The 25,283-nt window shown below is 40.3% G+C and overlaps 1 protein-coding gene across 18 annotated transcripts in view; it reads left to right on the forward strand.

The window, feature by feature from the left end:
• Window positions 1-25,283, forward strand: part of ARPP21 (cAMP regulated phosphoprotein 21) — a 200,659-nt gene that overhangs the window by 47,434 nt on the left and 127,942 nt on the right. The window contains exons 1-2 of one of the 18 annotated variants that reach the window (XM_082044187.1): window positions 13,796-13,948; window positions 14,311-14,352. The exons of 13 other annotated variants lie outside the window; for them this stretch is intronic. The gene's annotated coding sequence lies outside the window, so the exon portion shown is untranslated. Of the gene's footprint in view, window positions 1-9,527; window positions 9,651-12,840; window positions 13,249-13,639; window positions 13,745-13,795; window positions 13,949-14,310; window positions 14,353-15,159; window positions 15,220-25,283 lie in introns of those variants that run through there. 4 more of the 18 variants (XM_082044186.1, XM_082044189.1, XM_082044188.1 and 1 more) reach the window with 4 other exon arrangements.

The raw sequence follows: 25,283 nt of genomic DNA on the forward strand, positions 1-25,283 counted from the left end.
TCATTAGCCATGGCAATATTCTGCCATAAGGCAATGAGTCAGACAATTGATTAGAGAACCTCATCATGATATACCCTCCGGCATGAATATGGAGAGAAGGAAAGGAAAAGGAAAAAGCAGAGCACATAGAACACAGGACAGAAACATGGAGGAATAGAAGAAGAGCAAAGAAAGTCTGAAAGAACTTATTTTTTAGAGGTAAAGGGTAAGGGTGAAGAGGCAGACAGCATAAATCTTGAATCTTGAGGACCTACAAGGTATGCTACCCTCATGCTTAGTGAGTCAAGTTTTCTTACAGTCTTAGTATGATGTCTTGATCCAGACATGAGGCGGCTCTTGGCCACCTTCCTTACAGGTGGTCGATAAAAGTTGTGGAGAAGACTGGCATTGAAACACTGTCTGTTTTTAATTCTGCCTAATTTCTCAAGTGGATGTGTGGACACATATGGCTTTAGCAGCGATCATCATGTTTGCTGAGGAGCAAAAGATCAGCAAAACAACCAAGAGTGCACACAAGCTGACAAAAAGCCTACAGGGGACACTGGAGAAATGCTCACACTGGAAAAAACGCTGGGCACTGCAATTAAAAGGAAAGAGCTCTGCTACTTAGGGGTTTGCGATGCTTTTACTAGCGGTGACTCCTCTGCTGCTATTTTGGAAATAAGCACACCACTTCTGGCTGTGATGCTCATATATACAAGGCTTGGTGCCTGCGCCATCACTGCAGTCAATCTTCAAATCTGCCAGCCCCTGGAAGAAGAAAGGCAGGACACGGTAAATACAAGTATTGTACAAATACTAAAAATGATAGACACAAGAAAAAAAAAAACAAAACCAACCACTCGTACAGCTAACGTTTTATGCAGCACCTATTTTTTTTCGAATTTCATCTCCCTAAGGTGTGCTTTACTCCATGGAAGGGTGTGATGACTTAAGGACCTTATTTACAGTATTTCCAAATGTCTGGGTCTTGATTTGTCCTGAATCAAATTCATTTATGTCCTCTAGTGATGTACAGTTCTATCAAAAATTTCTGAGCTATTAGTAAGATGTTCTGCGTGAAGGCACTATCTTTTATGTGATTCACTGGCTTTCTTCGTTTGCAAGGTTCTTTTCTTTTTTGAGGCACTTGAGGAAAGAGGATTCCAGTTTTATTTCTGTTTATAGGAAAGTGTTTACAGTTATAATACAGAGAAGAGCTGATCTGTTGGGGTTTTTTTGGTTTATTTTCTAAGTATTCTGATTCGTATGAAAATACTCTGCCTGTGATAAACACTTACTATAACTACTTTATAAATCAAAAATGAATAATTTATTGTTTGTGCTTTTAAAAACTGTGTTAATCAATACCAAACGTTTCAAAAGAATACATACAGATGATATTATTGGCAAATGAGATTGCTGCTGAGATCAATGTAAAATTCCCATCATCTTTGATGAAACTATTTTCAGACTGGGTTGTTACATTTTTGCAGACAGCCATTACATAAACACATAAAGATGGATAGTTCTTTCCCCAGAATTCCAACAGCCGTAAGAAAGATCAGAAGACACAGGTGTGAAGAATAAACAAAGGCAACAGGAGATGGGTTGAATTGCTCAAAGTTATCCTTTAAATAAGAGGTAAAATCAGGAGCAGAGCCCTGGTATTTGAATCAAGACCTGGCTCCCACTTAATGACATTTCTTCACATGCAGCTTTCTAAGGTGATGCATCTTTCTTGGGTTGTGGAGATCTCACATAGTGTGTAACAACAAAATCAATTGCAAGAAGAAGCTTCAGCAGGTTGCTCCCCACTGCCACTAATTACTTTCCTTAGTGGCATCTTGCCTTTCTCTCTGCCCTATCCCCATGCTTGTGAAGCTCTTCCCCTCTCTGTCATTTACTTCTGTGAGCCATGAGGCTCTCCTGACATTGATAGAAAAGGCGAGACAGGGAGAAAGCTTCGTGCCCCACATGTCCATATAAGCAGTGGATCACAGGGCCATGTAATACAGTTACAGATTTGAAACAAGGCTCCTGTTCACCATGACATCTCACTTTCAAATTGTTTAATAAAGCTTTGCTTCTTCATAAGGAATCTCAGAGGGCCAGTGTCTAATTCCTCTTTGGGAGAATGTGGTAATATAAATACAACTAGAATTTCATAACATAAATATTACAACAAATAAACTATTGTTGAAAGCTACATAGCATAAGGATAATGCCACATGTCATTAAAATATATTTATATTTTAATTGTTATATTAATCATTTGATCATGTGGGCTGTAAACTTATCATGAGTTTCAGCTGCATTAGGAAGGGGCCATAAAATTGTAACTGAAAACCTTCATGCCACATACTAAATTGTGACTAATTTTACTTATTCTGACATTATCAACCTTCTCCAGTTGTTTTAATATCCTTGTAGAAATATTAGCTCGACTGTTTTATTATGTTTGTGTCTTGCTCTGTGATGTCTCACTTCTTCTGTGTAAGTGCTATTACTAATAGTCAAGCACATGAAGAAGTCCAAGGACTACACCGTTTTCTTTAGAGTACAGTTATTGCTGAATAACACTGGAAAATGCACAGGCTTTCCAGATGAATGTGTCTAAACACAGAAACTATTTTACATGGAAACAGTCATCAAGCTGAATGGCTACTGTGGTTCATTATCCATCGTATTTTAAAGAAGCTTATCTGCAACCTAAACCATCAACAAATAAAACAGAGGTTAGGATCATGGTCCAATCTTTCAAGAGTATGTATTATAGGATGTCTCTTAATGCTGTTCAAAGAACTTTTTGTGTGTTTACATTCAATTGACTCTCAACAGGATTGTTCTGAAATTTCTTGATGGGCATGTACATGTGACTGAGCAGCACAATCTGGCCCCTCGTAAAATCCAGACACGCTCTGTCCAAAATGTCATGAGGCTTTGAATGCAAACTTACATATCCTACAGATATCTTAGTCCAGTGCTCTTCACCCTAAATTCAGCAACAAAAGATGAACAACTGCAATAGCCACAGAAAGCAGATGAATCCTGAGAAAAATGGATTTCAGGAGCACTCTATCTATTTACACAGAGAAGTTATACAATATCTAAGGGCAAATGATGAATCCCTGAATCACATATTGGTTAAAGCTAGAATAGCACAGAAGTTGCCAGTTTTTTTGAATGCTGAGAAAAGGAACTTTATTAGAATCAGAAAAGTAATGTTATTCTGAGACCTACTCTCTTGCTGCATCTGTCTCTCTTTCTTCCATCTCTGCTATTTGTTAAATTTCTGCCAAGAGCCTGCCTGCCCTCTAAAGCCTGGCTTCTAGCTACAGATTTAAAGAAATAATAGAAGTGTTTTATAGTTTTTGCTTCATAATGTACTCCTAGTAACTCTATGTAAGATACACAGCATGCAAGACAACATTAAAGAGGATGGAAGGTTCAATTTTTGTTTCCTTCAAGGGTTTGTTTTGGTTTGGTTTTTAATAAACTACAGAACATTCTCTGATGTTAGGGAGTTTTGTAATTCACATAACTGAAATGCTGATGAGTAGCAGCCTTGGAATGAGATATTAACTGAAGATAATGGAGGTGATCGCATAGTTTACTCTTTGGGCCTTGGATCAAGCCCTGAGAAATTTTTATTTTTTAAGTTGTACATTCTGATAGGACCACAAAATTGCCATATTAATCAAGAGTTGTTTAAAAGCAGACCAAAGCATCGCTATAATCTCCCAGGATTTTCACAAGGCTGGAGCTACACTGCATTTTTGTGTTGTACTGAACTTTCAGGTAATTATTTAGTTTAATATGTCTCCAGGGTTTTCCATGACACAGGAAACCGATTAGAAATTTAAAGCATACAGGAGTAAAAACAAAACAAACTGAATTTGAAAGAGAACAGGCTTTTCTCACAACAAAGCCAATTTTCTTATCTGTTCCAGCAGCAGATCAGCAGTAAGAGTTAATATGAAGGCAACACATAGGTAAATGGCTCTGATAAATGAATCTTCATCTTTCTAGGTGTCCTGTGCTTGGCTTAGGCAAATATATCATTCATAGCTGGCTATCCCTTGATTCAGTCATGACAGGATGTGCTTTCGTCCCATTTGGGACTATATCCCTATTTGGATTATGTATATATTTGCATAGATATTGGCTCCTGCTTTACTAACAGGGGAGAGGCATAAAATGGAACTTCTCTTGGAATGCCAGGAAATAAATTTTTGGTATGCACAGGTTCCCCGTAATCTTAAGTTTACTAGCCAGCAAATGGGGTAAGAGTAGCCACACTTTTTAATTAACTCATTTTTTTTCCCCATAGCTGTCAGCAAATTTACATTTGGCTGCGTGAATCCAATTTCTGTTGGCAGCACAGGCATTGAGACATGTACAGCTTGTGCAGATTGCAGCCTGCATCCGTGCTTAAATACTGAACTCTGAATTTCATTGCTAGGCTGTTCAGTGCCCCCACAATGTCTTTCAAAGTCTTATAAGCTCTGGTTTATTGTATTACCTTTGTCAGTCTGAAGTGCAGTAATTTATATGTGTCACAACTGTCCTTCATTTGGTGTGGTGCAACCTTGGGCTTTCTTGTCTTGTCTTTTTTATCAGTGAATAATTAAAACCACATAAATAGTTGATCTTGGTGATACAGCATACAACACCAAGATGTCTTATGTAAAAGCCATGTATTTTTACTTCTACTGTCTCATTTGCTTGAACTAGATGAAAAAATTGTTGTCAAGTAAAATTAAAGATGATAATAATAGGAACTATTATTCTGTTTACTGCATGCTGCTAATACAGAGATTTAGATTTCTCCTGAGGAATGTTTTGATGTATATTTGTTTTCAATTAAATTTGCATATGCTGCTTTAAAGAGAAAGATACTCTATTCATCTCCCTATTTGCTTTCACTGAGGAGGGAATAAAAGTTCCATACTTCTCTCCCTTCGCTGCATCACTGTAGGGGAGCCCTGTATTGTGCATCATAAAGAAATTGGGAAGCTGGGTAATTAATCATGAGCTTTTATGTAATAGAAAGTTTAAAATTCATTAGCTTTATATCAGAGTGAGTGTTATGAGGGAGAACATGTTGTGAATGAGAGGGAGAGCCTTATAATTAAGGAAGTGTGTAAATAATAATGAAAGTCATTAGTGCCATTCAGTTTGTAAGAATGTCATAATGTAATTGGAGCATTAAAGTGAAATTTGCGATGACAAACATCAACGATACAAAAGAGAGAAAATGTGGTTATCTTTAGTTTGACAGATAATGTCAGCTTTCTCACAAGGCCCAGATGGTGCACAGGAAAATGTTATGAACAGTTTTGTTTTAATATTTTTTATGATGTGATATTTGGGAATACGATGTCACAAACACACAAGGAGGCTTGCATTTATGAACAAATAGTGCCTTGCAGAGTACAGAGTCCAATGCTGAGTGATGGAAGCAATAGATAGGGAAAGTCCTGTCATTGGTGCAAGGCCATTGTTGCAATAAAGGTGAGGTGTGGTGTAGCATGGTATTATAAGGATGTTAAGTTTTCTGTCTGTCTCTCTCATTTTTTTATTATTAAAAAAAAAAAAAAAGGCGAGGGGGAGGGAGAAAAGGAAGAAAATGATTTAACAATTATGCAGGAAATTATATGATGCTAAAATTGTACCATGTTCTGCTGCTTCAATGAAGGGACTTTCTACAGTGTTGTGCATTGCAAAGGCTATAATTTTAGGGCGTGAAAATATGTAGATTCCAAACAAAGGAAAAATTTAAATATGTCTAGTGGATAAGGCAAGGCGAAACAAAAAAGAAGGCAGCTGGAGAACATTTGGGGGGACTGTATTATTTTAAGGGCAGTGACTCAGAAATAACTGTGCGTAAGACTCTAAGACCTGAAAGGTCCAAGACCAAAAAGTGCTGGAAGCTTAAGTCGTTGCATTCTGTCTGTGAAGTACAGCATTATGGGGTTTCATACCGCCCCCATCACTTCGTGTTTAATGGACCTAATTTTTACACAAGCAGTCATCCATTCTTGACTGTCTCTTTTCTGCAGCCCACTAGCCAACACAAAAGTTGATTCCAAAGTCTTCATTCATGACCAGCATTTGCTGTTTGCTGCTTCTCTAACTGAACAGGTTAATAGATCTTGGAGGCATAAGCACAGATGGTCACAATTTTACAAAATAAGAACTAGCCTTTCTTTTCTTTACCTTTACTATAATTCCAGCCTTTATATTAATTTGTGTATTGATTACAGATTTTGAGAATTAGTCTGTGATCTGGCAGGTTCATCCCTATTTAGGTAAGACATATTTTTTTTAGACTTCTCTTTTAATTATTCCTGGTATAATAGTGTTCAAGATGTGACTACCCAAAATACTAGCGGCCACATCTTGAAACCATCATACTGGTTTAGACTCAGGCAATAAAACCCAACCTTCTACAAGTAGACTTCAGATTGGGGATCCTAAAAGAGCAATAATTACCAAGCCTCTTTAAAGAGTGATGTACTGAACTTCATCATTTCATGTTTATGTTCCTGAGTTAGCAACCCAGCCTTGCAGTTGCATCCACAGGAGTTCAGAGGTGGGAGCAGCTGTATGTAAGTCAACGTCAGTGCCTCTCTCTTTGGGAGGTCCCCAGTTGGCTTCCTCTGTATTATAGCTCGAACACAATCAACATTTAGGCATTATGGGCAGCAGGAAATCTTGAAGACCCAGAGTTAATATAGGGCTGGGTTCTGCTCACTGGAGGTCAGTGCTGTGGCTTCCTGGCCAGTGTGAACTTCAGAGTGTACTGCAGTGAGGTTGGGTGGGCTGCAGGAAATCAATGCATCCAACTTGCACAGATGCTGTGGCTGGAGTCCCTTCTAGAGATTCTGATGGTAGGAGATAAACAATGTTCTTAAAAGATTTTAAAGGAAAAAAATGGTATCTGATTGAAGAATACCAACATTCTAGTGTGGCATCCAGTTATTTGTGAAAAATACCTGCAAAGTAGATCTGGGCCTGACGTCAATGGGTGCTTTCTCTTAAGTTGTTACGTTCAAAACATGCATTTCAGAGAAGGCTAGATGTTTCTAGAAGCAAGAGTGCAACATGTTCAGAGGAATTTCAAATGGAGAAATCAGTAGCTGGCGAGTATTCTGGTTTACAGGGTCTGATTGGCACAGCAAGGCTTCTGTGCTTCACCTCCAAATCATTTGCCAGCTGCAGTCTCTAGGTTTTCATATGGTATCTGATCTACACAGTGGCACTGCTTATTTAACAGATGGTGCCTTGGGTTGCATCTATGTGCCCTGACCAAAACACAGAACAGAGATGTGCTCAACATCACCAAGACTCAGACTCATCATTACATGAAATAAATAGCTAAGCTGAAATACCTCAGAGTCTGCATGATGCATCTCTGTCTACTTACAGCTGGGATGATGGTCTTTTCTAAAATATATTGCTGTTGCTTTTAAGTGTCAAACCAAGCCTACAACTCCATAATAATGTTTTACTGCTATTCTTAATATTGCTTCAACAGGAATTCTAGAAGGTAAATGGGATTCCTGTCAAGATTGCTTTTTTCTTTTTTCCCCTCTCTGTCATTTCCTAGATCCACTTGCTCACCCATGAAGGTCCCTAGTCCCCCACCTTCCCTTCTGCCAGAACACCTGTAGTGATGGTTTAGCTGTGAGAGAGGCACCATGTACCTTTGAAAGCCTGTACTACCCACATCTTACTATGGCAGCTGAAAATTGTCACCAAAGCTTGTCTGCTCTCTAGGTGTGCTGGAAGGAATGCTATGCTTTTACACTTTGCTTTAGATAAAAGACTACAATAAAGGATTTTCTTGGTGAGATCTTGATAGGAAACTCCTTTGTGCTAGTGAAGTTATTTGTGATTCTTATGGGTCCTATGCTGACAACTGTAACTTCCCCCCTGCAGATGCTGTGTTTGTCATATATCTCCTTAGGGCCACTCATACTTGTACACCAAGCAGTTCCTGGGCTCTTAGGTGACCCTGAGCCATTGGGTTATTAAAGCTCATAAATCCTATTGAAAGATTTTGGAATTTCCTCAGCTTGATTTTTTCCCTACTGTACTCTAATATATGTAAGTAGCACACATTCTCCACAATGAATCAAAGGTTGCAACATAACCAACTCACTGCACAACCCCCTTTTTCTCACCATTTTGTCTCTGGCTAACACCACAGCTCACAGCATTCTTGCCCGCTCCCTTTTCTTGCTCTTCTTTCTCCTATCACTGCTTGTCTTGTTTCTTTGCTCTAATGTGCATGATGGACATATATATTATAAAAAAATACAGTGATGCTAAGTTCCTATATCAGAGATGTTTTTCTGTCCAGAGCAACCAAGAGCTGCTCGCTGCCTGAGTTTTTCAACCTGTTATGGCTCTTTGAGTGTCGTCTGCAATATGACTGAGTCAGAAGGATACCAGGCTGAGCCCTCTGTGTGGCTTCTGGAATACTTTGAAACATCCTTTTTGACCTGCCAGGTGCTCTTTAGCCCATGAAACAGTCCACTGGTCCCTCTGACGCTGTAACCTGAAAATCCTCCAATCCTTCTGCCTATAAACATAAATTAAGAACAAGAGGTCATTTGCACCAATGCTAGCTGTCAAAGCCAGAGTTCAAATTCCTACTAATTTTATTTGAGAGTCACAGCTGAGCAGGAACTGCAGTTTCTAGTCTTAAGGGGGATCAAATGACTTTTTTTTCTTTGTGGGGTGAGGAACTCCACACTGGAATATCCTTTTCAACATACACAGATACAGCACATCAAACACTTTGGGATTTCTGAAAGAAACTAAGAGGGGATTTGAAATGTCAAACACAAAGAAATGATGCTGTGCTTTTAGTGGGAAAAAAATACCTTCCTCAGCCCCTCTAGCAACAGATTATATTTTTAAAGGGTTGTTCACTGCTCTTCCTCCAAAGACAGACTCTTAGGTTTAGGTACCTGATCTTAATCCTAATGAAGCCCATTGCAAAATTCTCACTGGCTTCAGTGGGAACAGCATAAAGCTTCATTTTTTTAATCAAATGTGAGCTACCAGTACAAGCTGTACACAAATTGCTTGGTTAATTTTCCTTTACTTGTGATGTTGTAGCTGGAACAAATATTCCAGCCCCTCCTGAGAACTGTTTGAAACCAGAGTAATTTGGCTGTATTTACATATTGTAAGGTGCCATTTTAAATAGAAGTGCAGTATTTTTAAGTCCATCTACAAATTATGCATGATTAATTTGTGTGTAACACGTAGGACGTAAAAATGGAAAAAAGTTTAAAAATTAAAACAACTAAAACTGACCTCTTTTACAGAAGGTTATGACAAAATACATCAACAGTTAGCTTCCCATACTGTTGTGCCTCAGTCTGAATCATTCCATAACTCCAAGACACAACAGACTTCATATGCTAGCTTTGTTGCACTGAACAATAACTTGAGGCAGAAGAAATGTCCAACCAGTCATGCAGGCTTTTACTAATGGATTAAGTAACACTGCATGCCTTCTATTACAGGAATCTCCTGTGATCGCAGAACTGCACGAAGCTCTCTATGATTGTCTGACATCACATACTTCCAATCTGATGTTGGTTTTTGAGAGCCCACTAAGGTTTTCTTGACTTCTAAGTGCAATTGAGGTAATGTAGTTGGAAAGCGTGCTCGCAGTGAACAAGTAATACAATTCGTTGTCATGCTTTGAAAATACCTAAAGCTGAAGAGTTTGGTGTTGCCTGTTGGAATTTTGTGTAGGTGTAATGCATGTATGCTTCACTGCCGTAGGGTGCTCCTATTGCACAAGGGCAGCGTGCGCTATCAAAGTCCTAGAAAGCATGCACTGGGGGGTAATTAAATCCTTTATTCAAGTAAAGGTATTTGCAGAAGTAGGTCTTGTGTTTGTTTTTTTGTTTGTTTGTTTGTTTGTTTGGGGGGTTTTGTTTGTTTCTTGGTTTGTTTTGGTTTGTTTTTTTTCTGATTACCCCCAAAGTCTGGCTATGCAACAGACAGAAAACGTTGTCAGAAGTCTGAAGATTTTATCAAATTCTGCCTCTGCTTAAACACACAGCTTCTGCTGACTTCCAAGAGGCTTAAATGGACAGTTATCCCTGTGCATGTTTACAGATCAGCACAGGCAGCAGCAAACCATTGCCATGGTTCCCCATCTCTCAGATATTATGATTGTGCAACGATTGTGATTTTTCTTTCTGCAAAGAAAAGTCCTGAAGAGAGGATGTAGGGTGCATATTGTGTTAAGATTCATATCTGACTCCGAGAAGGTCTGAGGTGACTTCTCAACAAAGGGAAGCAATTTCACCTCTTTACACACGCTGTGTTTGATGCTGCTCACCATTCTGACTTGAAATATTACCTTTCACGATCCTGGGGTGATAGCGTTATATTTTCCTGTTTCCTTTGGTGTTGCTGTAGCTCGCATCTTTTAGCATTTGGTAACTTGCCCCAAGCATATCCTGCCACACAGGAGAGTATGGAGTGAACTGCCAGGACTACAGCTTGGATGAATTTTTATCTGCTGACAGATCTGACGGATAGCTTTGGCGCTTCCCACACGGAAGACACTCCAATATCCCAACAGTGGGAGACAAGCTGTGGACACGTGGCTGTTTTACTTGTTCATTGTGTCTAGTTACTGGGGTAAGGTTTCAAAACATTCACTCCCCTCACTCCCTCTCCTCCTTGCAGGTGAGTTGCAAGCCATCTAGTGAAGGCATGATTGGGTACTGCTGTAATGTCCTGATGCAGCCTGCATTCTCTCCTTTAGCTGGGCAATCTGCTTGGGTGGGAGGGGATGTTGTGAAGCAGCCAGGTGAGGTCTTCTGCATTTCAGTGCATGTTCAAAATAGTTTTGGCAGCCACTTAGGAAAATGAACTTGGGTCCACAGTAGAGATGGCTGAAAGGAACAATTCATACCAAAGAAGTGGTCCTTCCCCTGTTGCCGGCTGTGCCATTTATAGCCAGTCTTTTTGCTTTCAGATCCAAGTTGTAGCACACAGTGTGGGGATATGTTAAATAATGAAATTAAAAGTAGATGAAGCCACACGCAACCATCCTAGGAGTAAGCCACATCAGGAGGTGCATTAGCAGAACAGGTTTTGGTGTGCCTGGCTGAATGCCTCTGATCACTTGAGGTGTGCACTAGGAGCCTGCTAATGCACACCCTGTTGTGGTTCATTGCTTGCTGTATTCTTCCAGTCTGATTCCAGTCAGCAGTCCCCGGTAAAAGCAGGTGTTTGCTTCTGAGGGGAAAGACGGATTCCAAGGATGCCAGGATAATACCTACTAAAGCAAACGTTTCCTCCCAGCCTTCTGTATATTTGTCTGTGTTTGACTGGTACATGAGTTCTTCTACATGTGTTAATTGTGGCAAACTCTTTTGTAACAAGGACTTTCTGAAAGTACATAATGGAGTGCATTTTTAACGGTGTATTTTAAATAGGAATTGTCTGTCTGTGGGAGTTTGGTTATTTGTATTGCTGTAGACAGAAACAATCACTTATACTTCATAGTACCTTGCCGCTTTGTACTTATTGACTGTTTATGTTTAATCTATAGGATTACTAATTGCAGCTAGTACCAGACTCTTCTGTCTCCTTTCAGGTTATTGTAGTGGAGGGCATTGTACCAGATGCATGGTTATTCACAGAGCATGCTTTTCCAGCAGCTGAATTGCTGGATCTGCTCTAAATGATCTATGGCAATTACATTTGGCATTGTACAGCTATAATTTTACTGCATATTAATAGCCACCTAGCAAAGAGGTAAATGCCCTTTTCTTGGCTGGGTGCAAAATGAATGCCTGGATGTATTCAATTGGGTAAGACGAGGTTCGGTTTTTAAACGGGTAGCAGGGGTTTGATGTATTGGAAATGCATGTGCTGGTGAAATGTCTGTTTCCCTCTGCCTTGATGGTGTGCGGTGAGGCTCCTGGAGAAACATCATCAAGCCACAGCCTAGAAGGAGCCATGCTGGGAAGGAGGAGGGGAAGGGGAAGGGGATCATGTGCCCCATTTTAAGTGGCTCATCTGCTACCACCCAAAATCTGCTGCAGTCTTTCCGCCCTCCCCCCCACACCCCGCTTTTCAGCAGCTCAGCTAAGCAGCGCAGATGCTGTCAGGTTTCACCAGCAAAAGTAGTAATTAAAACCACCCCTCCCCAGACCTTCCCTAAAGCTGTCCGCTGGAGTCAAGGGCCCATTTTCTTATATATATATATTTTTTTTTTTGGGGGGGGGGGGGGGGAGCAAGCGGTGGGGAGTGGGTGGAAGCAAATAACAAGGAACCAGAGCAAACTAATGAGGCTTCTCCTTATTAGCGCTGCTTGGGGGCTTTGTCTCCGCTCCCGGCTGGGGATGGGCTGATGGGGAGGGGTTGGGGAGGCAATGCGACTGGAGGGGCCGGCGTGCGGGAAGCCACACGCACAGACGGACACACAGGCATACACAGGCGTCCCACACATCAGACACAGCGCGGCCGGGCAGCTCCTCGCCCCGGTCCCGCCGCGCAGTTCGCGGTCGGCGTGCGTGTCGGGGTGGGGTAAGGCGAGAGAAGGAGGGGGAGGGCGCGATGGCGGGGGAGCCAAGGGCTCCTCCGAGGCGGCCGTTGGCGCGGCCGAGCCAGCGCGGGCCGGCGCGGCGGCGCTGAAGCGCACAGCGAGCGCGGAGCCGGCGAGGAAGCGCCAACGATAACGCGCCGCTGCCTCCGGTCCGCGGCGCACCACGCTGCGTGGGCGGGGAGAGAGAGAGAGAAAGGGAGAGGGAGAGACTCGCAGACAGACAGTACAGCCCGGGAGCGCGGCAGATAAAGGAGGGGGAATAGAAAGAGAGAGAGGAGCGAAAGGGTTCTAGTCAGGCACCGAGAGAGAGGACAGGCAGCAGCCAGAGGCGACGGCAGCCCGGCGGCGGACCAGGGCGACGCGAGCGGAGCGGGGAGAGGCGAGCTGAGCCCAGGCAAGGCGAGCCGAGCCGGCCCCAGGCGGGAGGCGGCCGGCGGGGTCGGGCGGCGCCGCCGCGGCCAGCGCGCCGGGCCAGCGGCGGATCTCCTCCCGCGGAGGAGGCGGAGGCGAAGGAAGAGACCATGTCTTTCAGGAAGACAGGCACTGTACTGTAACAGCAGCGTTATCTGCAGCCAAATAAACAAACCAGCCAACCAAAAAATACCAAACAAACAAAAAAATAACCCAGGCCACCAAGACGCTGGGGGCAGATCCCGTTTTCAGGCAAGGTAAAAAAAGAAGGAAAAAAACAAAACCAAAAACCAAAAAAACCAAAGCAGAATCTGTAGACATTTGTGTGGCGTGATGTTCTTTGTTGTTGCGATTTCTATTTTTTTTTTCCTTCCAGCATGTGTTTTCTGTCATTTCGTTGGAGTCAGTCGCCCCCCATCCCCCCCTTCACCCCTCCCCGTGATCTTTCAATTTTTGAGGTCAGGGCGGCTTGAGCATGTGGAGTGGAGGGAGAGGGGAAATAGGAGCTGTGCATGGAGCTGGGGCTTGCGTTTATTACATGCGATGTGCAATTATTTATAGCAGCTGCAGGATTCCGACTCTTAAGATGCGGTATTTACCAGAGGGGGAAGGGGAAAAAAAAAAGGGGGGGGGGAGGGCTGGAGAGAAAAAAAGGATGTCTTTCATAGTCTAGAGGGGCAGGATGATATCGGTGTTGAAGCCGGAGCCTCGCACGGGATCGCGGAGCGGCAGGGCAGAGGTGGTGCAAGCCAGGTACGGCGCTGAAGGAGGGCTCAGCCGCGGGTCTCGGCGTGGCCCCGGGGCCGCCTGCCCCCGCGGAGGGCGGCCCTGGCGCCTCCGCAAAGTTTCCGCCGTCTGCCGGTAACGACCGGAGGCGCTTCTGGCAGGAGCCGCGTCGCCTCCCCCGGCTCCCTCCGATCGCGGCGGGGCGGCGGCGGGTCGGGCTCGGACGCGGAGGTGAGGTGACCGGAGCTGGGTTTGAGGGTGACGGCGGTGCTCCTCGCCTTGGAGCCGGTGTCCGGGAACCAGGCTCAAGCTGGGGAGGGGAGCGCTACGGGGGGGGAAGCTGTGAGGGGAGATCTCCCTCCTCCCAGCGGTTCTTTTTAGCTAAAATATATCAAACGGTAAAAAAACCCCCAACTTTTACTCGCTGATTTGTGAACAACATCGACGGTAACGCTTTTTAAAAGCCGTGCTTTGCTGGAGGTAAAGCCTGGGCTTGTTTGACTTGCATTGTTCCTAAGGGTGGCGATTTGAAGGTAACAGATGTACTTGATGCTTCCTTAGCGTGTCTTTTTTTTTTTTTTTTTTGCATGCAGTGAAGGAGGATCACAGTCCAGGAGTTACGGTCACGTTGTTAGGTATCCTAGCAGTCTGTTTTCATTAAAAAAAAATACTTAATGTTACTCTGTTTAGTGTAATTCTGCTTACTTGTATGTGCGTTTCAATGATATCGCTTGTAGATCTAACCGAGACGTGCTTATCCAGTGCAGCCATTGCGCAGTCTTGTTTAATTTTTGTTTTGGGTGTTGTTTTTTTTTTTTTTTTTTGCATTCATTTACCGTTTCAGCCAGCGGGGGGAACACGCCGAAATTTCGGGTGCATTTTTTCCATGCTAGGTGTGTCTTTGCGCCTCCCGTCTTTGCGCTTCCAGGTGTGTGCGGTTTTGCTTAAATTCATGCCGCTGTCGTGTGATGTTGCTGTAAATGTGCCGGGAGGGGAAACAAAGGCATTAAAGAGCGGCACAAGTGTTGATCACCTGTTTGACTTCTCTACCATTGCGCTGAGCTAGATGCATGCCCGGTGTGCGTTCTTCCAAATGGCATATGTAAATTTTAGGCAAGTACAAGGCAATTGTAGTTGAGGGTGTTGGGGAGGGGAGGAAAAAAAGAATACTGTAAACTGACCTGCAACTTTTCAGTCGCATAATTTAACTGCACGATGATTTTTGTTTTTAGCAGTCTTCGTCACTGATCGAGGCAAGTTTGTGTGCACTATTAGGCTTTTGCTAATTTCGCACTGACTTTTCCTCTCAGTTCCCAACTGGGCATGGTTACCTTGAGAGCTGTGCTATCAGCGCTGTCAGAGCATGCTCCGGTGGGGAGATCGGGTGTGTTCTATTTTTAATACTATTTAATGAAGATGCTTCTCACTCTGCAATATACGAAGCATAATGGAAGAGCAGAGCGATGATTGGTTATGGATACTGGAAAAGGAAAAATGCAAAGGTAAAAAACGGAAATCCCTCAAATATTTCTTTTAGATTAATGAAAGAAAATGCAGCTGTGCAGAAAGGTGATCGATTAGCTTGTTTTAAGTCAAACTCTGTTGTCTAAAATGATTTTAAAAAAAAATTTTAAAGTTATATGAAACAAGCTGTAGATAGGTAATGATTTTGCTCCGTTGGTAAATCTGATTGTACTTGGGAATGCTTAAGTCGAAGAAGAGTATTCTATTCTAGTTCTTTTTTTAATGTTGAAATGTTTTATGATGGAGTAGCGCTAAGGAACATCTTAAAGTATTTATTTTTTTCTTACGCTAGCCGTTTTTAGTGATCAACTATTTATGTTCTATTGGTAGCCTCCTGAAGTGGGAGTTTTGAGTTTTTATTCCTTGCAGTTAAAAGTTAATTCAGTTGATATTAAAAATCATTGTTGCATGTGATGCTCGCAAGCAGCTGTAAATGTGTTGCGATCTATGTGTAAAGGAAAATACTTATAGATAACTACAGTATATGCTTTTACGCAGGATGCATGTAGATACTTCTGAAAAACTGCCTTATTTAGTTCCATGTATCTGTAGTCACAAATCCATTTAGTAGCTATTTGCAACAATCCATGTACTCAGAATCATATAGAGAAACTCTTGATTAAAGATATCTTCTATAAAACAACTGTATTTTCTCTCTGTTGCCTACAGTTTTACAGGATGGTGGTCTAAGAAACGGCTGAGTACCCCTCCTGCAAAATCCTTTTCCAGGCAATAATTTCTTACTGCTATATACTAGTCCTTTTGACTGCCCCCAGGGCTAAGTGTGCAAGTGAGGGTTGCTCGGTTGAGTGTTACACTGGATTGTACCCTTGAAGGAAAAATTACATAAAAATGATGGAGGAAACACAATGAGATTTTTAACACAAGTGTAATAGTTGGTCTTGGAGAGAGAGAAGAACAGCGCAACAGTCTCTTTTAAACTTTATCCTGCTAGAGTGAAACTGTGGGCCAAATAGTGTTTTCCTGGTGGTGCTGCTTTTCCTGTGGGCTTTACTGGCGTTACTTGCATGATTACAGTAAGCTCAACTTGGCCTGATAAATCACTGTTGTTAAACAGAATTTCTGCGAGTACATTAAAGAAACCTATAAAGTCTTAAAATCTGCTGTGCTCTTGGATTCCTCCCAGATTATGATTTTAACAACTAACTTTAAACTTGAAATGAATGGGAGGGAAGGGAAAGTGCGCTAATTCTAGGATGACTTACTTATAGTCTGCCTTTCCTCCTGTAGGCATCGCTCTCGCTACAGTCAATGGGAGCTTTAAATTTGGAAGTGCGTCCAGGGTTTGCTTCAATGTTTTTAACAGTGCTAAAGACAGACACGGGGACAAATCTCCAGCAGCTGTAAATTGATGTAGTTCCATTGGTTTTAAGAACAGTATAGGTTTACACCAGCTGATGATACACCCCTCTGCTTGTAACATACAGGATCTGTAACTTGCATTGAGTGGTATTACCAATTTTGATGGCATTAATTTCGGAGTAGGAAAATTATTTTGGCAGATTGGCAACTCCTTGTTTATAGAGACTACTCACAAAGGAATGGCTTGATCCAGGGAGTGCTCCCAGCTCAATTTATTTGCTCAGTTGTAAAGAGAATTTGTAACTTACATGATTGTTTAAAGGAAATGCTATTCGTGTTAAGTAACCTATTTTCAAAAATATTGTTCAAGATTGGCTAGTTGAGAAGTAATGTAACTACTGTGCAATAAACTTGCAAAATCTGTTTGTCCCCTGCTCATTCATTTACTAGATATGAAGTTCTGTATTAATATTCTCGGCAGGTAGTAAGTCAAGCAAATGGGTTACTTTTTCTTCTAGAAGATTGAAACATTCATCAAACAAGTAATACATGACAAAGACTGTATGTTCCAGTGGAGAGCATTTGATTCTGAAGACTTGAAAGTACTATGTATGAACATCTTTGTATCTGTATGGCAATATGCATTTCTAGGGCGCGTTCTGTTTTGATGACAAAATTCAACCCAGGTAAGTAGGATTTTCCTCATTTGGAGGCTGGGTAAATTGACTTGCAGATAAATTATGCAAACCATGTGAGGTCACTCATCGGGTTTTTGACAGCCATCAAGTGAGACCTATTCCGGTCTCCAGTGTTAGGTGGGTCACTCCTGCATGATGTCTCCCTGATTAATTGCTGGTTTTCATTTTGTTTTGTAATTTTTCCACTTCATACAAGAAATGATGAGTTTCAGAAACACATAGATTTAATTAAATTGTTTATAACTATTAAAAATATTTTGGTTTTGTCTAAAAATTTAATGATAAATGCTTCTAGCAAGGAAATGCCTTCAGAACAAGTGCAAGTAATGCCTTATATCTGCTCCTGGTTTCTTTTGGAAATACATTAAACATGCTTATAAATTCATGTAGGTGTACTGGCTACTCTTACGGAACTGGATATGTTTTTCTTGGGTTCTTGTTTAAGACGGAGAATTAAACCCAAATCATAATAACAGCCACTATGGTTTGCGTGAGTATGCCACTGTGCACACACATGCAATGCATTAGAAAAGTAAAAAAAGACATTACGCTATGAAACTACAATACTTTTTGTTTTAATTAAGACTTATTTCTCGATAAATAATATCTGTGATGGGTTCTTGTCTACTAAGTCCTCATTTGTCAGTGAAGGTCCAAACCACTTAGTTATAGGCTGTAAGAGGTAAACTGCTCGTCATTGTCTTAGATGTTTGAAGTAACTCTAGTTTTAGACTGTGTTACCTCATATGGTGGTTTTACAGTAGGTTAACTTGATGAAGCATTGCCAGTGACCCTATGTAAGAGTGCTCCCTATTTAGAAGTCTATGTTTTTTCCTTAATTTAATGTTTAAGAATACATAAATGATCTATGTTAATTCTTAATGTGTGGCATTTGCAATTCAAAATCACTAATTGCAGGGGGAGAGTATTGTCTGTGACACACTCTGTGTCATCTTTAGGGGAGGAAAGAAAAACACCAACCAAACCTGAACAAATGCTTTCATACTGTCCTACCACAGTTTCCCTCTTCCACCTGTTAATAATGTTGCCAGTTTTTACTACCACTTCCTTTTTCACTGTTGTGGTTCCCAGGCTTTCAGGTAATCCATCATCAGTACACTTCTTAAGTGGTTCCTTGGAAAAAGGTGTTGCGGAAAATGTCTCCTCATTCAAATTTATCGGGTTTTAAGTGTATGGTGAGATTTTTGAACTGTGTGAAATCATTCTGGATTCCTAAATAAATAATAAGCTGCTGTATGAAAATGTTACATCACTTTTTTACCTGCCTCCCCTTCCCCCTGTTCCCTTATACTGAGAGGAAGATGTGGGGAGAAACAAGGAGTAAACAACATATTTTACAGGAGTGAGTTCAGAACGAGCTATTTAGATGAAATAATTGCTACTGCGATAAACAGTGAAAAATACTAGACAGTCCACAGGTTTTTCTGTTAATACTGAAGAAGCTATGAAGTGTGAGAGAGTGATAATGTCATACAGTATGACTTAGCTGAAATGCAGAAGGCGTAGTTAGGCAGTGACAGCTGGGAATTCGGAATTTATGATTTGGATATCCAATGACTTTCTGAAGCAGGGGGCTTAGAGTATTTTCTAGTCACTGGCAATATATGGAGGCAGTAACCACATCAGACTGTTCTCAGGGCAGACATGTTCACACAGCATATGTTGAAATATGTAAGGTGAGAAGTGCATTTTTTTGCGAGTGAAAGAAACTGTTGTTCACGGAGAAACTGGGACATTTTATGCTTCTTTTTCCAAATTAGATGTCTGCTCTTGATCTTTTCAAGCCAGGAGTCACAGTTAACAAGAAGAGAACCATGAGAAAGAAAAGTTCCATGAAAAGTGTTCTTGTAATTTAATGCTTTCTGGTATATTTCTCATTTAGTCTCAGGCAATACCATGATTTATTTATGAGCTGTTTATACAGCATCCGTGTTAAAATTATAGAAGCTTAGTAACATCTTCGAACTCATAAAGCTGCCTTGGAGCTTTGAGTCAAAGGAAAGCTTAAATGGTCAGCAGAACAGTGTTAAATAGTAAGGAATTAAAAAACAAACAAAAACCCCAAAACAAACCCAAAAAACCTACCACCACCACCAAAACAAAACAAAAAAGCCGCAACAAACCAAACACACCAAACAAACCACTCCTCCCCCCCTTCCAGCACTTGAAATCTATGCTAAAACATAAAAAATAAATATATACAAATCAACTACTTTTAAGTTTCTATTTCATTGCAATTTTTGTGGCCACAGAGCGGTGATTTTTTTTTTTTTTTTTTTCACTGGATTCATAAAATCATCAGAGCCAGTTTTATATTCTAGGGATTGAATTCCATCATCAAAAGCATGCCCAAACAGCTAATAATTTTGTCATTAATTAATCCTGTTGCAGTATTTGTATTTTTATTGCCTTGTGAGTTGAAGTCTCCCTGTGCCTTCAATACAGAAAGCATTTTATAAGTTTTCATTACTTCATGAAATATGAGACTGTGGTGCTTTTCTTTACAGGGAGTGCATGCATCCTGGTTTGGGTGCCTTGCAGAGCTGCTACTGGTGTAATGCTTTATTTACTGTGAACCAAAGTTACTGTAATTTGTTCCCAAATAAAAGGGATAGCAAGGCTTTTTGGTTGAATGAAGCAAATGCAGATAAACTGCAGTGATTGGAAGCGTGTTATAAACACAATTGAATTGTCATACAGTTAAATACTCCACGCTAATTAATATTGAATTCAATTGGAAGTTTTACTGAGGAGCAGACCTTAGTGTTGATGCTCTCATGTGAAATAAGTGCAGCACGGTGCGCATCTGGAGGTTATATCTACTTTATGCTTCTTGGGTATTTGTGCCATTGAACTTAATTTGAAATGATTTGTCTTCAGTTGCACAAAAGTAAATTGTAAATTGCAGTGGTTCAAACTCAACTTTAAGGTTTCTCTATTTTCAAGCAACTATTTCATTTCTAAATACATTGCCGTTGGCATAACATTTAGAATTGTTTGAATGAGCTTGCTTAATGTATTATAAAGTATTTGTCATGGAATCAGAAATGTTTATGGTGCCATAAAAGCTTTAGGAGAAACACATCAAATAAATTGGTCCACTCTAAAGGCTCACTACAGATTTTAACGTAAACTCGGGAAATGTCTGATAGCTTTATAATTTGTGTGCTTTATAAGCCATGAAATGTGAAGTCGGGAGGTCTGACTTTAGTGCTTTTGGTTTTTGTTCATTTTAGAAAAATTCAGAGCTTGCTTCTAAAAAATAAAAAAAGAGTGGACATGGATCTAAAAGGAAAGCACAATGAACACATAGGGCATCTTAAAATGCTGTGTTAATAACACATAGTACACTGAAGAAAATTACAACAAAATCATTTTTGCTTCAGGTACCGTTTTTGGGGAAGCTTTAATTCATAAACAACAAGTTTAACTTAATTGGAAAATGCATTGTGTTTAGCAGCTTTATGTATCTCAACATGATTTTCCACTTCGGTATAGCAAGCTGTTCTGCATCTGAACAGCAAAATGGAGTGGTGTCTAGTGACAACAACTGTGGCAAGCAGGGTAAGAATCCTCTTAGATACTGAAGCAATGAGTTGTTACTGATGGATAATGTAACTTCTGTTTAATTTGTGTACTGATGAAAATGACAGCATTTGAAAGAAGTCCTTGAATGACCCGCTTCTTGAAGTAACCATCTTAAAATCAGAGGCTAAGATAAGGGAGTAGTGGGGTAAGGTACATAATGGAGGATTAGCAGCAGTAGTACAGCTTGTAAAGTGAAATCAGGTTGTGGCGCATCAGAATTGGAAGGACAGCAAAGGAAAGGAGGACTTTCAGGAGACATTCCCTGAAGAGGAAGTAACTGGAATTTCAGATCACCCAGAGAAAATACATAGGTGTGAAGCCTCTTTTCAATATAATTGATTTTCAGTTTTTAAAGTAATAATAAATACAATAAGATAATAATTTAAAAATCCTTACACATGTGATGTATCTTTGCATGGAGGATTGGGACAAAGTGAGTACTCCACTGCAATCACAGTTGATCTCCTCAAATCTGAGGCTGTAGGAATTGTAAATGATCTGTGTCTTCCAAATTTTGCTCTTGCGGAATTGCTCCTCTCTGCCACCTATCTGGCAGAACAGAAGGGAAGATAATGAAATTGTTGCCAGGTTCTGAGGGCAGCTACACGGCAGTGTGCGCTACGATGATGCTTCTTAGCCTGGCTTAATGTCAGCGTATGAAGCTGGAGGGTGAATCCTGGGGAGAAATGCAAGATCATGGGCTCTCTAGTATGTAGCCGGTTCTTCTATGAGAATAAATGGGTTTCTGTCCTAATAGCTCTTGTCTCAGCATGCCAATAATGTCATAAATTAGTTGCGTATTTACTGAAATAGCATAATGTGCCCTGTGACTGCGTCAATTCACACCTTTCTGTAAAGGGCTTTGTGTTGGAGAAGGATTATCAGAAAACAGCAGACTAAGACACAAATCTTGATGCAGCATTTTGACTGCCTGTGGTTATGCTACCGGTAACCATATAGCCACAGCCATGGGGCTGTGGTTCCTGCAGACACCCTGTCCACTTATTCTTTTGTCATGATCGTTTCCGCAATGCGGGAGGAAGATGCGGCAAGTGCCTACCTCTTCCAAAGCCCACACGTTTCTTTGATGCGTTTGTCACTCCTCAGGGTTTGCTGTTTTTTCTGTGTTTTTTCTGTGGTTTTTTTTTTTTTTTTTTTTTTTTAAGCAGAACAGAGAACATAATTTGTACTCAGGAAGGCTAATTATAATTTTGCTTTTACAAATAATTTCTTAGAGAGCTGTATGTTCAAATAATTGCTGCTCTTTTCTATGTTACTGTTATGTTCAATGTCCAGGCGATGAAAGTCAAAATGTAGATTCATTTGGCACCTGTTCCTGCTTGTGTTTTATAACATGTCACGTCTTTATTAACGTTGTCAGACACTTCCAAGCCATCTGTATTAAAACAAATCAGTAGAAGAGCGGTTCAGAAAACCAGACAATAAAATATCAGCACTTCTTAACAAAACATTTTATTGATTAAACAACATAACTTCAATACGTAGAAAGATGAAATCAGTTTTGATTACTTCAGTACTTTGAAAGCAACTGTGCTAATACTCGATTCTTTGACTGGCCTAAAAAATGACGGCAGATAGAGCAATTCAGTTGTGTATTATGAGCGAATGCCATGGCACAGGAATGTGTTTGCCAGATTTGCATTGACTTGAGATCATAAAGAAGGAGGATCGTAAGTGACCCAATACGTATGATGTGTAGTTAAGTGTCCCTCTTGAATGTGTCGTTTATTACCTACACTGAATAGTTGGAATGAGCCTGGCAGATGATGGTGTAACATACCAGTGCTCCTCAGAACATCAGCTGCATGTACAAGCAATTTCAGTGTCTATTCATTGCCAGACAGATGATCTTAATAAAAGGAATTCAGAGCCTCCATTTTTGACCTCTGATGGTTTATTCTGGGGCCAGTAACTGGAGGTACTGTTGTTATTAAACACTGTAGAATTGGAAAATGGAGAGAATTTCAAGTAGCCTCACAATGTCAGCAGAGAAAACAAAAAATACAGAGGGGAGCTAATCTATTATTCTTCTGGCAGCAGCCCGGTGTGTGAAGTAAAGCACACTGAAGTTAGGAGACTTACTGCATCCTTATGTGTAACGCACAAACAAGGGATCTTCCATAGCCCTGACTTAAAGATTGCTGAAAGCACACAGAATGAAATATTAGAGAAATTCACTGCAATCTTAATATAAACTCTTTTCTGGTTTTGTTTCTTGATATACGTATTTTAAGCAGTCTCTACCATTTATGTTTCTCCCTCTTTTCTGGCTGTTTCCATACATGCATCAGTTGTCTTGGTTCTGCTCCTCACATTGTCTGGCCATTCTTCTTACTGGGCATTTGCTTTTGTAAGTTGTGCCCCTTGTGTGAACTTCCCTTTGTTAAATTGACCCTTCTGATTTTTCTTGATTTTTCATCATTTACTCAAGTTTCCCAGCTTTTGTTTCTTGCCTCTGTCTCTATCAGTTGCTTGCCCCTGTTTGAAATGCCTGAAAACTTTGATTTATTCATCATATAATAGTGCACTCTTAAAACTTCTGTAGATATTTGGATAGTGAATTTATACTAAAACATGTCATATAAAGCATACTATCATCATTCAAAATATTCTGATACCCTGATCTTTTGGACTTTGTTTTGGTATTTCTTAAGAAGGGAGTGCCAAAACAGCTCTGATTTAATCTGTGAAAGAAAAGGTTTTGTGGTGTAATCTAGAAGACTTTGTGCTGTGGAAGTTCTCTGTACAGCTCTTAAAAGCGTACCTGGGTCCCTTCGGAGCCTCCATTCAAATTCAGTAGCTCCATCGAATCCAATATATGTGTGGTGCTTTTGGAAAATATCGTGTCCTGAACTCTCCATCTGTTTATGCAGATTTTTTTTTTCTTTGATTAGTAATATTTTCAATAAATTTCATATTAGTTGCTTGCTTAGAAAATAAAGCATAATGGAAATGAGGTAAAATTAAATGCTTTCAATAGTGTGTTTGTTGTCAAAGACTTTTTACATGTTGACTCTCAGACCTTTCAGATGGGATTGCTGTCTGTGGTATGAGCAGGAGATCCCAACAAGTGGTATAGTACTTAATGCATTACATTGGATGCAGTTTACTGTGTTATTGGGTTGTGCAATGGAGAGAGGAAAAAATGGATGGAGTTCTTACGTAGAGAGTGATTTAGTATTTTGTGTATCTGTGCACTTGTTGAATAAGCTTGGAAACTGCACCAAAAGCTGAGGGTTATATAGTCTTCTTATAACTTTTATTATAATGATTGTGTAGCCACAGATCACATTCAAAAGTGGAGGAGACTGGTTGATTTTAAAGATAGTTACCAACTAAGACATCTAGCTGTTTACCTTTGAGGACCTATACTAAATACAGAATTCATTTTTTGTGAAATGTTTATATAGAAGCTACTTGTAAAGACAGGGAAATAGAAGAACTAGTGGCTGAAATTTCTCACTGAAGTGGAAGACTGATGTGTTTGAAGGAGCATGGTTTGCTGCCATTATCTGAAAGCTGGTATTTTATTTTTCCTGAAAATCTATTTTTTTTCCTATATTTTGTTGGTTTGTTTGTGGGGTTTTTTTTAGCCTCTTTTCATTCACTGTTGCTGAGATATAGCAGGAGAAGTGCCTGTACTCAGCTGCCAGCTATGGATTTAATTCAGTTATTTGTTTTTCAATAATCTGATTGCCATTAGTGCCTAGTTCACTAAGTGCCACTGTACTCTGGTAGTTTATTATGAAAGTAACATTACGAGTATTCCAAAACCTAATAAAGAAATAATGGCAGCAGTCTGAACAGATGATGTATAGTAGCCATAAACTTTTTTTTTCTTCTTTTTTTTTTTATAATTTTAATCTTCAGACTGGTGGACAGTCAGCTCAGTCATCTCTCAAGCAGCATTGAATTGAAGAAATATCTCACCAGTTAAAGACAAAATTGTGTATTGTGTGGAGTCATTCTGTGTTTCAGAGGGATGTCATCCTAACAGGTTGTTTAATCCACAAATAATGGTGCCAATTCTCTCCTCAGTGTACTCAGTGATAATTGAAGATAATTGAATTATTGAGTTCAGTTGTTGCCAAGAAGATGATTTGTGATTTTTGAAAGCATGTGTGTAAATGTCTGTAGAAACCCAGAAGACTTGGAACACAGTGTTTGTTTTTTCATGTAGCCTATGTTTAAGTTGAAGGAAAGCTATTGTTTTTATTGACTTAATTCTCTAGTCTTAATCATTGCAAATAAAGGCATGAAAATGTTAGTCCATATAACCCTCTTGCTGCAACTTGGAGAAATAAGCAACTGGAATATGCATCTGTAGCAGGAAACTGGGACGGCTAGAATATCCTTCTGAAATGCTCATCTACATATTTTATGGTCTCTTA

Source organism: Streptopelia decaocto (genome assembly GCF_964273445.1).
Source record: "Streptopelia decaocto genome assembly, chromosome: 2".
NCBI classification, from domain to species: domain Eukaryota; kingdom Metazoa; phylum Chordata; class Aves; order Columbiformes; family Columbidae; genus Streptopelia; species Streptopelia decaocto.